The sequence below is a fragment of the Vanessa tameamea genome, chromosome 26 (assembly GCF_037043105.1).
Source record: "Vanessa tameamea isolate UH-Manoa-2023 chromosome 26, ilVanTame1 primary haplotype, whole genome shotgun sequence".
Lineage (NCBI taxonomy): Eukaryota > Metazoa > Arthropoda > Insecta > Lepidoptera > Nymphalidae > Vanessa > Vanessa tameamea.
Genome location: NC_087334.1, coordinates 673470 through 689472, shown reverse-complemented (window position 1 = coordinate 689472; position 16003 = coordinate 673470). Strand labels below are relative to the sequence as shown.

General features: G+C 33.1%; 1 protein-coding gene and 1 non-coding gene across 2 annotated transcripts in view; one reads left to right on the top strand and one right to left on the bottom strand.

Moving 5' to 3' along the window:
- The window catches only part of LOC113404947 (glycine receptor subunit alpha-2-like), a 220310-nt gene that overhangs the window by 44948 nt on the left and 159359 nt on the right, over positions 1 to 16003 (bottom strand). The window lies entirely within an intron of this gene.
- Trnag-gcc (transfer RNA glycine (anticodon GCC)) lies at positions 9040 to 9110 on the top strand. The gene has a single exon. It is a non-coding gene; the product is annotated as a tRNA-Gly (tRNA).

Genomic DNA, 16003 nt, shown 5'->3' with positions numbered 1-16003 from the left:
ATTTTGGAAGCTCAATTTAACTGCTAAGAGTGCGTTGGCTGTTGTGATCCAATTTTCTTGGTCATTCAGGACGCTCACCTGCCTGAGTCTATCTGTTCTGTTATGTCGGTTGACTGTACAATAATTTGTACCACCGAACTGTTTTGATGTGGCTAGGTAGATACTGAAACTCTTCAATAACCATTATACACATTGAGTGTGGGCTCGTAGTTTTCTTGAATGAGTCTCACACGGCAATTATGAAAAGATACTTTTTATTCTTTAATATATCTCTTTGGCCTGTATATGAAAACTTTATTTTATTAATTGTGTAAAACTATTATTGTGAATTATAAAAATATTAGCATTATAATATATGTGTCATGTCGTTGAGCTCAGTTAGCAGAATTTAAATTTTTGTTTAAGTCAATTGTTTTATTATAAAAACCAGAACATAAGCATTTTCATATAAGTTATTTACATTGAAGACTTAAATATGTATCTTAAATCATAAATAAATGCCGATATTGTGAGAAGAATGTAGGAATATTCCGGTTAAATAGAAGTACTTGGAGTCAATTCGTCTGACTTATATCGTTAAGGTTACGTTCCGGATTGTATTCCGTTCCAGCTCTGACTATTTCTCACAAAAATTGACCTAAACTTATTTGTAACGGAGGACCAATATTTATTTATACTGGTTACGATACCAACCCAATTATACTCCGAACCAGCTTCAATCGAAAAGCAACTGGATCGTAGCTTTAGTAGAATAGCGTACCGTTTCGATTCGATTGCGATTAACTGTCAAATTGTTATTAGAATTGGGCCCCTGATTTTTTGGATATATGCTTGACGTATTATAGTTTAGAGTGCACTAACGCGCGAATGTGTGCGCAAGTCTGCACTATAACTCCTCACCCTAACATTCTGATAAAACGAAATTATAAGAGTTCAAGTTCGAAACGATGGTGAGCTAATCGAGACAGGTGCATACAACTTTCTAATTTCACGTTACTTTTAAGAATTTCTTATAGATAGCAGAAAAAAAAAAAAAAATATATAGAACCCATCCAGGATTTGAATATGGCATTTGGAATCAGCAGCCTTTTAATCCAATGGACAAGGCGGTTAAAGGAAAACAACAAGATGATGATTATGAATGTTTATGCAAATTAAATGATTACGCGGCGTTCAAAGAGAATTTAAGTCTAGGTATTCAATTATCACGCAAACATGCGATTTTATAATTATGAAATTATATCTGACATTGCCGATTACATATTTTTTTAATACTAATAATTGTTATGGTAATTGTATAAGTAAATAATATTAACGGTATACTTTAATGTCTATGCGATGACAGTTGGCACATAGACCCTGTGTGTTGACCCGGTACGTTAAAGCCATCGATGGAAATACTCGTAAAGTCACAGCGGGAGTCACCTGTAAATGTCCTACAGCTGGGCTAAAACCTTCTTGCCTTTCTCCCTCTAACTTTTGGAGCTCATTCTACTTTTCTACTACAATGCATATGTTTTTCTTGAACGCCAAGCATGAGATGTATTTTAAACACAAATAAAGCACATACATCGGTTTTTCCACGTCCGAAACCAAAAATTTCGATTAAAATTCACGAGTTCTGACCACGAGACTATTTTCGCTCAACATGAACCGAATTGCAAGCGTTTACAATAAGTACTAACAATTAGCTGGTCCAATTATGAGTTTGAAATCCCATTAAATAGAATGACTTGACATGAACGAAGGCTTGTAAGCAAAAAAGAGGTTGACAATGTCCATTCAACTGATTAATTATCGGTAATGCAAATTGTGATGAAACAATAAATAATAGTAGGTGTAATTACAGCAAACGAATTAATGGACTACGAAATTAAAGGGTAATTAGAATACCAGCAATCAATAATTTCAATGTTAATGATAAATTAAAGATTTTTTTTTAAGCGCTTAAATAATCTATCACTTAAATAGTTTATCTGTGACGAGGTTTTCCTTTTGGGTGTTAAAGCTAGCAACGATTCGTAATATCGATTATATCTAAAAGAACCACCTATCGGCGTTAGAGCTTTGTGCCAGAGCGTCTGACCTGATATTCATTTATTTTGATCTCCAACTGTTGTACAAAATTAAAATCAAAATATACTTTATTCAAGTAGGCTTTTACAAGCACTTTTGAATCGTCATTTAACAAACTATTTAAAGTAAAGCTACCACCGGTTCGGAATGTAGATTCTACCGAGAAGAACCGGCAAGAAAACATAACGTAACGTATACCCAACTCATGCTTTCCACGTAAACTAAATATGTCCAATTATAATAGAACACATTTCTGACTATAGTAACGCGTACCACCCACTCATAATACTGTCATATTGAGTCAAGGGACATCACAACGAAGAGATGTTTATTTCTCACGATGCCAATGTCTATAGTGACCATTTACAATTAGGTTATATGCCAGTATGTCTATTATCAAAAATAAAAAGAAACTCAGTAGTTCTTTCTTATGTTATAGATTTAAATTTGTATATCCTGTATTAAAACTAATCAATACTTAAGGCCTTTACCATTTACAACAAGATGAAATTCATATTTATTACGTCAATATTATAAATTTAAAGTGGTTGATACTGCGGAGCACTACATATATAATATATATATATAATACCATTGTATTATATACTAAGCCTTCTTCGAAACGCGGTGCATCTATTAATATAATTCTTAATGTATAATAGCTTAGTAGTTTTTTATATAGGGATTACATCTTGACTTACTGGCTATCAATGCACAGCATTGCAATACAGGCAAGAAAATTGAAGATCTTGGTTTTTTTATGTTGAGACGCGCTTATAAAATGTTGTTTATAATATAACGAGCCTTTAGGGCTTAAGGACAATTCGATATTTGATATTCTTTGCACAGGAAGTAGCTATTAGTTTTGTATATTATACATCGAGCTTCTATGTGTCTAGTGGTAGGGCTGATAAAAAGTTATTCGGTTTTTCTACCGAAAAAATTCTCAGTTACATCCCGAAGACCGTTAAGCCGTACCTGCGCCTGAACTCTTTCGGCTGTACAGGAATTGCCGCCCCATTGGAATATGAAGCGGTGTTTTGACTTCTCTGTGTTTTGACCTTAAGATTGGTCGCCTTCGCCGAAGTCGTTCTGGACGACATCATAATACAATTTAAGGGGTATTTTTTTACTTTTATACTTAGTTATATGACTTCGTAAATGTAGCTCGATTTCGCAGATGTGCCTGTAGCTTTACAGGTGACTAACGTCGTACTTTCGCTTTTTTGTTTCGTGGCGAACGTAATATCTAATAGTGTGCGTATTTAAACCGCAAAGTAGTTTTTGGTATTTATCTCGCTTGGTTGCACAGCTGTAATGATAAAATTGGTCTGGGTAGCGATTTGTCTGATGTTCTGATCTTTTGCCTCATGGTCTAGTAATTAGCAAAAACCTAATACACGAGACCTGAGTTGCTTATGACCCTAATGGCCTCCACACCGTCACCGGGCAGGTAAATGAGTTAAAATACTCAAGCCTGAATGTTGAGAATCCACTTAAGGGCATAGAGTATGCGCGTCCTAAGGGTGCCTCTTGCGAGGCCAGACCTAGTCATAGGACGCCGTCGTCGTCGGGAGGGATGAATGACGTATGCATTCATCGTCGAACGCCTAGGGTTCGATGAGTCGGTAAATAAGAGGGACCAGTGTGTTATCTGTGTTTCCTAACATATTAACGTTGTCTTGTGGTATCGTGGATCGAACCTTAATTACGTTATTTGATTATTCAGTCAGGAACTCTAAGCAGCAACTTATAGTCGAGAAATTGACAGTGTTTTCACTGCCGTAAATATGTTTAGCCATTGGCCCGGACCTGATCTCTTTCCAGTCTTTTCGGAATTGCCGTCCCATCAGATTATGAGAGAGAGAGGAAATAGTACACCTGTGCTTGCGCACATACTTGTGTGCTGTAACTGTCCCATGCAGTTTGCTGGTCTCTGTTAAGAATGGCCGCTGTGCCATTGGTCAAGTATATATCATCAGTTTTCCATTATAAGAAAACACTCTGTTTTATTAAGCATTTAATTATTATGTATCCTATACGATACACTTTAGATGGAATTAGCTTGGAGTCATAATCTTTTTAAAGTATAAATTGTGATATATGTATGTATATGCTCACACACTTCCACACGTATACCCACTGACACACACACATATCTACGTCCACGTACAAGAAAACACCACAAATATTATGAAATTTTTTTTTTTTTAGAACAGAGTAATGTAAAATTATGAAAAATTCCCTCAGTAGTAGCAGCTTTAATATTTCAAAAATTTTCTATGCTGTTCTTTTCCTTTCTTCTAGGCGATGGTGATTCTGATGATATTTATCACTAAGAAGGTTGCTTATTTATATTGGTAATTTAACAAATTATACTAATGATTTGTACAAAGTTGTATAAAAAACATAATTATAATCTGTTTAATATGTAATCTATTCGTTACAAATTACAAATTAATGTAATAAGGTACCTAAATATATAAGTTGACCTAACAAATCACTGGAGTATGTCTAATGTTAGTCGCTGATTGAGTAATTCTATTTGTATTTGATAATTATCTTTATGTAGGTACAGGAGATCCAATTCTATTTTATAATTGTTACGATACGAGTACCTTCCCGGTTCTATTACGATTCCGAAACACAACTGGATTGTTGTTTTAGTGGAATAGGAAATTGTCTGAGCAACAACTATTACTTTTCGATTTGATTGCGATAAAGTGACAATTTTTAGTAGAATTCGGGTCCCAGTTTATATAATAAACTCTATTAACTTATTTACTTATCGTATGTAATTTATCCGATGTCTTCGTCGATTATTATTTTAATTATAAAATTATGAATTTATAAAACTGTGATATAAACTTAAATAATTTAAAGTAATAAATAATTATTACACCGTTAAACAAAAGCCTCCTTCCTTAACTTACATAAGCAATTAAGTATATTTAATGCTTAGTTGCACAGACATATTACAGAGACGGCAACATAAATAATATGACATATAAATGATTACATATATATATATTTTTATTGATATTTATTTTCATTACCGCGATTTCATAATGATTTACGATTGTTGTGTTGTTATTTCTTCGAACCCTATAAATATATGTACTCGTATAAATTCAAAGTAAATACTATTACTGTTCTACTCGATACGTCATTTTGTTTCTTAGTAAATAAATAATTCGTTTATTTATTCTTGTATTTAATTTTATTACTATCCTTAGAAACAAAATCAATTTCCAATTAGTAGTAAAATGTTATTAAGAAAACGATCTGAAATATAAATCAAGTAGAATAGTTATCGGTATTTTTATCGTATATTTAAGTTTGTATCAAATGAAATAAAATTAAAATATTCTTTATTCAAATAGGCTTATAAGGGTACTTCGGTCAGCATTTTGTATCGTCATGTTGAAGTGTTGAATTAGTGATGAGGTCGTTGAACTTTGAAGTTCAACCACTACCCGCATATACGGAGATTTTTCCTTGGCATTAAATTTCTTCATAATTTTCACGATGGCATTGGCAATGACCCATAACAGTGCCGTTTTGAAATAACTTACTTCGTATCGCGCTCTTTGATGAATGCAGTTCGACTAGCAAACTATTTTAAAATGTTTTTTTAAATTTTATTATAAATTTATACTGTCTGGGTATGCATATCCACCTGATGGTAAGTGAAAGTGGAGTCCAAACGCGAAGACGACCAGTACAGTCAGCAAGAATGAGCTGCACCAGTCGCCCTCATGCCGGCCCACAAGATGCCCCTTCACGCCTCGTGTAGGTTCCACATTAGAAAACTCTCAGATTTAGAGTAGGCTCGATACTCCAAGTTCATGAGATAGTGCAAAAAAGCGATCGTGTCCCCATTTGAAACCTACGATGACATCATCCAGCCAGACTTGAACATCATAATAAATATTTTAAAATGAGAACAGCAAATTTGAGCAACAAAATTACTCACTCCTAATGCTAAAGAGTTTTTACATTTTATAATGGCACAATTATACGGACACCAACTAAAGTAGCCGGATTGGACGCCTTGTGGTATGCTAAGAAAACCAATCTCGCAGGCTCCTGAGAACGATTTTCAAATATAAGAAAACTTATAGGCAATTAAAATATTGTAAATAATATAATTACTGCAGTGAATGCCTTATATCACTTACTGACATTTCACAATGGCGTTCTGCGGTGAGTATCGAGTTTCTTCTTACAGAATAGTTCTGTATAAATGTGTTAAATAGTGTTTATATGTGTATTATTCATAGACAACCCATTGTACATACGTATGTTACGTTCCGGCGATCGTTGTGTAAAAGATATACCTACGTTTGATACCAACTGTCACGGCCTTTCACTTGTTACGAAGGAATGCAAGTTGTTGCAACTCTTTGAGATGTTTTTATATTGTATACTAACTAGACGTACCTACTTCACACTACTACTGTATGTGTGTGTGTGTCTGTTAAGGGTATAATATTTTATTGTACTGAGTACTAAACTCAAAGTAAACATTGAATACTGATTTGAAAAATCCCAAATCAAATCAAATCAAAATACTCTTTATTGTACACCAGTAAACACATAGTTTAGTCACGTTTAAGAAAGATGCACAAGAGGCGGCCTTATCGCTAAAACAGCGATCTCTTCCAGGCAACCTTAGGGTAGAGGAAGGAAACAGATGCACCAAAGAGTGTATATTGAAAAATGAAGAAATTACGAAGCAAAACCAAAAAAATATCTCACTATAGATGACTGATGACTTAACCTTACATAATTTTATTGTACATACAATATCGACATATCCGGCGCACGTCAGGTAAATTCTTAGTGAGCGTATATTTTTCCAACATATTCAACAATTATACTGTTAATATTTTATCATGAATCACTGCATTCTTGGCGAAAAACGTTTGAAAATTCGTTCGATAGTACTCGAGTTTATTGTGTTCACATATGGGGACCATGTGCTATAATAAATCAAATAAATAAATATATATATAATAAATCGAACGGATACAAGCACTACAAATAAAACTTAATTAATCCTTAATAATAGCCAATAAACGGCTTTAATTTTAAACGATTCATCTCTTTCCTTCATAGTGGATTTGACATTCGTAAGAACAAGATAGCATATACCCCTAAACAATAATTTGTAGGGAAATTTAAAAGTATGCAATTGATATAGGTAAGCTAACTTAACTTTGTGGTAGTGCTTTGTGCAAGCCCGTTTGGATACTCACTCATCAGATATTCTACCGCCAAACACCAATATTTAGTATAGTTTTAAGGTTTAAAGGGCGAGGGAGTCTGTGTAATTGCAAGCACAAGGAATGTAAATTCTTCGCTGGCAAGATCGGTGGTGCAAAGGATAAGAAATGCTTCTTTCAGCACCAGTCTATGGGTGGTGAAAAAAACCGGCTATATGCGAGAAGGAATCGCGCACGAAAGGTTCGGTACATTATGAAGAAATATGAATGAAATGAAATATACTTTATTGTACACCACAAACAACACGAAACACACAGAAAAAAAAGAAGTAAAACAAAATTAGTAGAATACAAAAACAAAATAAATGTTGATTACGAGTGTTGCACAATGGGCGGACTTGTGGCTAAATAGCCATCTCTTCCTGACAACCCAATCTGAGAGAGAATTTTTAAAACCATCGGCGTAGGCAGTGCCGTCATAAACTTACATACAAATATTTACACACTAATATTTATATACTTACTACATTATCTATAAAAATGTCAAATAAAATATATCCGTTGTACGGTAACCCCCTTAAATATTTATTTTAGCATTTGTTGTTATAGTGCCAGTAACAGTAATACATCAACTGTGATAATTTCAATTGTCTAACTATCAAGATTCATGAGATACAGCCTGGTGACAGACGAGCAGACGGACGGACAGCGGAGTCTTTATAATATAGTCCTTTTTAACCTTTGGGTGCGGAACCCTAAAAACTGTTTCAAGCTAATTATGAGTGTTGAATCAGGATATTTAACGAATACCATTTTTTTTTTTACAAGCTTCATATTGGAGTTGAATTATCCCAATGGAGAATTACTAAGAAGACTCGATAAGAAACTAAGTATTTACATTCTAGGTATTTGTAAAGATAATCGATAGATTAATTAAACGAGTTAATTACTTGTTGTAACTATAAATCTAATTAATAATGGTGGACTTTTAATGTGATCAAACTTAATAATACTAACTTAATTGTAAATAACTAATTTTATTTTTTATGTTTTATCTTAGTGCATTCGTTATGACCTGCTCATTACCATAGATATCTGAGTTAGTACTTTAAGTCTAATTTACATTTAATTAGTCGGTCTATCCTGCATCAAATTACCAAATAAAAATACCTTATTTTATAACTTATAACTAAAGTCTAAAAACTGATAAAATATTATATGCTAAAAAAATTTAATAGGTGATTTGGGGCAGGATTTTGACCATCTGATGGTAGTTGGTCATCACCGCCCATAAACAATACCGCTCTAAGAAATATTAACCATTCCTTAAATCGCCAATACGCCACCAACATTGGGAACTAAGATTTCCCTTGTGCCTGTAGTTACACTGGCTCACTCACCCTTCAAACCCGAAGACAACAATACTGAGTAATGTTGTTCGGCGGTAAAATATCTGATGAGTGGGTGGTACCTACTCAGATGGGCTTGCACAAAGCCCTACAACCAAGACAATGGCGCAAGATGCCACCGATCGAATTTCCGTCTGATTCTATTTTATTTGTCGTTCTCGGATCATTAGAAGCAGTTTTATAGGCTTGTTTTGCCTGCAGGGCAAAATCAATAAAAATGTGCTCGAATCAGTCGGAAATTGAAAAAAAAAAAATTAAAACTAGTAATAACAAATGGCACTGCATAAAAATATGCTCCACGAGTCATGTCAATGGTGATAAGTCAAGCATCGGTGGTTCAGTGATAGAATGCTCGCCTGCCACGCGGGCGGCCCGGGTTCGATTCCCGGCCGATGCATCTTCTTTAGCCCACCGTGGATGAGTTCGTCCGTCACCTCGCGAGCACAATGTTCGCTCGAGCGGACAACAGTGTGTGCGGGCTCCTCCATTACATGCTCGACCACCGGAGGGGCGTCCTCAACCTCGTGAGCTCCTGCTATCGCCGACCACCTGCCCCGACGCAGGCATCAACGCAGACAATTTGGAGCAACGATAGGACGACGAAACCACCGGACATGACAACCACACGGACGAGACGACTACCAGAAAGGACATACCACTGGGTCCACAGGACCCTGACCCACTGGTCAGAAACACATGACACGGTAGCTACGCGCTACCGATGAGGACATGCCCGTGTAAGGAGGTATGCCTCGAGGCCCGCAGCCCGCTTGGCCTAGACCAAGCAGAAAGAACCCTTCTCTCTCTTGCTGTACGAGTCAGGAACAACCCTGTACTACATTCTACATGAAATAATAAACTTGCATGGTAATTGGTCATATCCGTGCTTCGAAACGCACTGCATCTTCTGGTATAAGTTTTCAATTACTTCGGATACGCATTAAATAGAAAAACGTCTCCTCATTTATCGGTATTGATATTTTTATAAGATTTTGATAACAACCAACATCTTTAAAGTAAATTTCGAACTCAATACACTATCTAACTTAGAGTCTCAGTAATTCTTTGTTTTTTCAATGTGTGTGTATATATATTTATAAATTATACAGCACACATATATGCCTATGTGTGTTTTGTTTTGTTTTCGTTTATAAGTCAAATTCGGTTTTTATTAATGCAAACTATATTGCACTTTCAAACGTTATAAATACATATATAATAATAGTACGGTATAATTGTGTTATTGTCTTAATTTGCATGACATATTTGTTGAAAAATATCAAATTAAAAATTCCACATTTAAATAGCGCGCGAATACGCTACTTTGACAATATGGCGCTGCAATGGGGTGGGTGACGTCGCTTGCCTGTATTGTAATCTGTGGCACATATAATCCACATACAGTAGGCAAACGAGGTTAACAAGTAAGTGACGTCATCATAAGCCCGACCAATCAGGAGCGTTTTGTGTCACGTGACAAACGTTTAAAAAAATGCATTTTTATTTATGGATTTTTGAATAAATTATTTATTATTTTCAACTTTCGTTAATAAATAACCATTTTTAAATATATACTGATTACAATAATTGACACTTTATGTCGCATTTTCAAATAACCTATTCCTCATTTTAAGTGTAACTGTTAAACAAATATAACAGCACAACACACTCACAGCACAGGAAAGCAATAAATGAGCATCAAATTATCGATACTTCGAGCGATGAAGCAGTTAGCGGTTAGCGTTTTAAAACTTTAATTTAAAAGTTAGCAGTTTTTTTTATTTTTGGTGAAGCTATTCGAGCGTAAAATTTTATTTTTAGTAGAATTAAATTAGCATAAAATGATCACGTTAATGTTCTGCGAAAAGAGTGAGTCTTATTCTGCAATTGGATCTGAAACATCTAACTTACGTATTGTAAAATAACGACATAAAAAAATGTGGAGCAATTGTCATAAATACAGTCGAAAACTAGACTCGAGTTTTTTTTTTATTTTTATTTTAAAATTTATATTCTTAAGTATTGAATATGTTACATATCACAAGCATTTTTTTTATAATATTAATTTGAAGATACTATAACAAGACCCAGTCCAATCCTGAGCGTAACCACAGATACTACGTTGATTTATAGTTGTCATTGTGTGTATTAGAAAAGGTCAGGTTTGTCGGAGTTAAGAGAAAGTTTTGACTGAATATATAATAACCGAGCCGCGTTGGCTCAGCGATTAAAACACATGAATCTTTATCAAAGACTACGGGTTCTAACCCGAGCAAACACTACTTTTTATGAGCTTATAATTTTATCTTATAATTTATTTCAAGCTCGCCGGTATCAGAAAATAACGTGACATAACGTGCATGTGTCGGATGATTGTGCCTCAAGCGTATCCTCCAATCCAAATTGAAGCAGCATGGTGGATTATACTCCAAATCGTCTCTTCAAGAGAGTAGGCATTTGCCCAGCAGTGTGACATAATTATATTTTCAATTAATTTTAGTAATTATCAATATCAAGTAAATTAATAAAAAGGTAAATTAAAATTAATTCACTAATTAATATATATTACTTACAAAAATGTGATGATTAATTAAATTACACTTATTTCACTTTTAAAGTGCTTAAAAATCACATAACTGAACATTCACATTTGAAAACACGTAATAATATAAATATATTTATTCACAATTATTTTCTTAAAGTTTTATAATGTCTACATTTTTATCACTGGTAAGTCATTTCTGAATTTAAAAAAAAACACAAAATTCGTATTTTAAAAATCGAACACGCGTAGTGTGAAAGTGGCGACGGTCGATTTCTCCCTTGGCGGCAAATCGACTGTCCACGGTGCATCGTACATGATTACAAAACCAAGTGCTGATTACGTGTCTTGGGGATCCACGGTAATTTTTTTTTAACTGTTATTGGCATTGGCGTAAGTATGATGAATGAAAAGTGATATTTATGATAATCATGTTATTTTACAATCTTTTATTTACCTTGCAATGTATGTAAGTAGGTATGTTCGTTCGAGTCTTGCAACTCAATTCTGAAGCAGATATCTTCCACCTATTCAACTAAAATTTTGTATATATGTTTAGTTTGGATGTCAATGCTTAGTTAGCTGTGTGACGTCATTCTAAATCCAACATGGCGGACTAGTTATTTTTAATGCATTCCTACAATATGATTATCAAATGAAAGGGCTTGCCGAGTTCAACTTAACTTTTATATAATATTATAAATTGTGTAATGACGTTATTAGTTTATAGGAAAAGTTTATTTCATTATTTACAAAAAGTTTTTATGCTATTTATTATTTATTAATAATAATTATTTATTTAGGTAAGTAGTTCATTTTATATAATAAGTACTTAGTAGATGAAATACTACATATTGTAAACAATTGTTTCGATTTCGTTTACTTAGCTATCCAAGTAATATTTTGAGGAAATAAAAGTTATAACTCAAAAATTATATCAGAATAACCATAGGTAGTAGTCGCTGATACTATGTTAAAATAGATTATTTAAATTAAATTTTCTTCGTCTGATTACAAGATAAAATATAATATTATATGCACCGTTTGAGAGAGACGATTCGAACCTTAATTTAAAAAGTTAATTTGACTTTATATAATAAATGAAAAAAATATAAATTCTAATTTATCATTCTAATTATTTTGACGAATTCATGCTGACTCACAAACACCAATTGCCTACATAGCTAAAACGCTAGATTCCGTTGCAAGCAATCGTTAAATTATTTTATTGCTGTACTTACTTGAATTCTTGGGTATATTTTTAAATGAATTAATTTATCCCATTACTTTGCTAGGCGTTTTCACGTGCTCATATTGAATTTTCTTACGGGACCACAACAGGAAACGTTCAAAAGTCCTCTGTTGCCAAATAAAAAAAAAAAAACTGTTAAAGAACGCTTGTGTGCGAAAGGCTATTATACAATTAGTGAGTTCATGGTTGATAGAACACCTTGGGAATAAAACAATCGCCTCCTGGTTATTTCTTCTGATATTGAATATTTCTAAATAATAACAATTTGACAGAAAAAAAGACCCGCTGAGTTTCGCCGGTTCTTCTCAGATCAGTGTATTTTCTTTTCCGAACCGGCGGTAGTGTTGAATTTGACAATCAAAAAGTAAGTTTAATGCTTCTATATTGAATAAAGGAATTTGATTTTATTGATTTGATTTGGAAAACGAGGATAAAAATTCAATAATACTCCTACCGATGGAACCATAAGACACCGTTATCGCTCGCTAGTGTTGGCCTGTCTGTACATTTAAGTAGATAATATTATTTACCCTGAATCACTGAATACAATGAATCTTGTGGTTATAATGCGTCTCTCAGAGAGATACCTATTACGACTGTTTTATAATATGTTTCTTTTTTGTATTCAATACACTGAATAGAATTTGTTTTGTAATGTGTTTAAATTTGAAACCTTATGTTTATAAAACAAAACGGTTGTCTATTTTGTTTTATATGGAAATAAATTATTACAATAGCATTGATATTTGTCAATTTTGTTAATCTAAACTGTAATCCCTACATACTACTACTAGTAGAAAACAAAATCGCCTGCAGCTTCTGTCGGTCTGAATGCGCTAAATCCAAAAACGTACCGTAAGTATTTGCAAAAGGCAGAGTCATTCGGAAGGTTTAGATATATAACTCAGTGAGGTTTTTAGCAAATTACATATCATTTAAAGATCTTTGAGAATCTTTACATAAAGGAATAAAGTATCCTTAATATTTTGCAGTCAAGCAGAGCTGAGTTACGTCACTATTTTACATATTATTAGGTCTTGAAAGGATCATATGGACATGTTAAAACTCGCGCTCGTGGGGAGAGTGGAGAGGGGGATTCTAATAGGATCATTTGCAATAATTTTAAGTAATTTTAATAAGAAAGAGGTTATCAAGTTAACCTTATTGTATAAATAAGTTTCATTTGTTTTTATTTGACCTTGCTAGTTACGCAAATTCGAAATGGATAATACTTATTTTATTCACTTGTATCTTGAGGATGATCCTATTTTAATTTGGAAAAAATCACCTTTAAGATTTGAATAAGGTTGGAAAACTTGGATTTTTCTCTTATCTCCTACAAATACTTTGTACGATTTAGTTTTGTGATATATTATAATATTGTATATTTCCGTTTTATTAAAACAATGAAATACTTATCTAAAGTCGGTAACAATATAATATGTATATACGAACAGCCCCGTCTTAACACGACAGGCGCCCGAGAGCAAGCAGTGTGTTGGTGACCAACACTCCTAACAAAAATATTTTTAAGTATTTCGTTGAAATTAGACACATGCAGGTTTCCTCACGATGCTTTCCTTCACCGCCGAGCACGAGATGAATTATAAACACAAATTAAGCACATGAAAATTCAGTGATTTGAGCCCGAAATCATCGGTTAAGATGCACGCGTTCTAACCGCTGGGCCATCTCGCCTACTTCAGGCCAATTAACTAAGATAAGTCTTGAGTATTTGTTGTTGTTGTATGAATTGGAGTATTACGTATAACCTTTAACTTAAGATACATTTAAATATAATTGGACATACGATTATTTTGACTATTTATCGTCCTTCCGTATTTTTTGTAATCTTTTATTTATGTCGTTTATTGACTTGATTACATATCGATTATATTGAAACAAAACCGGTTTCCTTTACGTAAACGTGGATTTTATTCAATAATAAATAAATAAATAATTTAAAAAACAACTCGTAATTAATTTCCTGTCGGTGGCTGAGCTCCTTTCAAATGCTTCATGAATTGCTAGAGAATAGACAACGAACGACTGGGTAAATATGAAATACATAGGCGTCATATCTTAAGAGGTCTTGTAAAAATCAAAGTTATTCAAAGTTAAATGATTTCCATTTTTTTTTTTTATTTCGATATATTTTTTTAGGAATAAGTTTAACTCTGTTAAGCCTTTATATAAATTGTTAAGTACTGAAAAACCAAATAAAAAAAATCCGTAATACTGTATGTAAGTAAAAGGCTTACACACTTTCAAAAGTTAATTTCCGGAAACAAAATGGACGGAATGATAAACCTTCAAAATCAATTTTTTTTTTACATATTCATACGCTTTGCAAGTGTTTAAGTATACTTTTTTTATTGTCGTACAATATCTCTTTTTCATGATAAATCCTTATCAATATAAACTTTTTTCTTAAAAAAAAAAGTAAGCGCTTTCAATATAAGGAAAATGTTTTTGAGAAAATAATGACTTGGCGTATAAGTTGACGCTTGTTTGAAAACATACTAATAGTTTGAATAAAACACACCGACTTCGTGAAGGTGAAATAATCGATTTACTGACCGACCAAAGCGCCACCTAACGGGTCCAATCTAAGCGAAAGTAACTCTGTCTATCTGTTACACTTTCATGTCTAAATCACTGAACCAATGTTGATGAAATTTGTTAATATGTAACTTGATCCCCAATGGATGGCCATAGGCTACTTTTTTACCCCCTAAGGGTAATTAAATTATAAATAAGTCGTTGTATGTAATTTTTAAAGGATTTTTTGTCACATGCTGAATTAAAAAATATTTTTATAATTGTAACTTTTTTTTTAATTGTCGAAAACGTCACAAAATTTACTACTTCCTTCATTCATTTACTACTTCCCATATATTATAAATTCTTCCCATAAATTTATTATGACAGATTTATGTTGAATTGGCTTTTATTAAATTAAATAATTATTCCATAATTATTTCTTTGATTTAAATATGGATATAATTCCTATTTAATTTTGGTGCTGATACTGGCCACACTCCCGCAAACTTTCAAAGTTTCAAGAACTTTCGATTTCGTCCTTTTTGCATTTTTACATTTTCGGTTCAACAACGAATTCAAACTTCAAATTCGATATACTGAATATAACGGTGAGTTACCTTAATAGTTGAGTTTCTTAATTTGTGATTGATTATTACTTCAGTACTTTAACAGCATATATCTTTTCAGAATATATTTATAACGGAGTTTTGAAGTTTGATAAAAACTTTATACAACATATTTCTAACGACCTTAAAAAAAATTAAGTCTTTAATTCTTGTTTTTTCTTAAATGCGTTGGTTTGCAATTCAGAAGATCGTGATTTTTGACCCATTGGAATGTTTCTCCGGAGTTGAAATCGTCATTTAAAGTAAGCAGGACTTTGAACCTCCAAAAGGTAATTACTGCTTACATCCCTCGTTCAAGGTCTTTCAATCTTTGGTTATATACATAA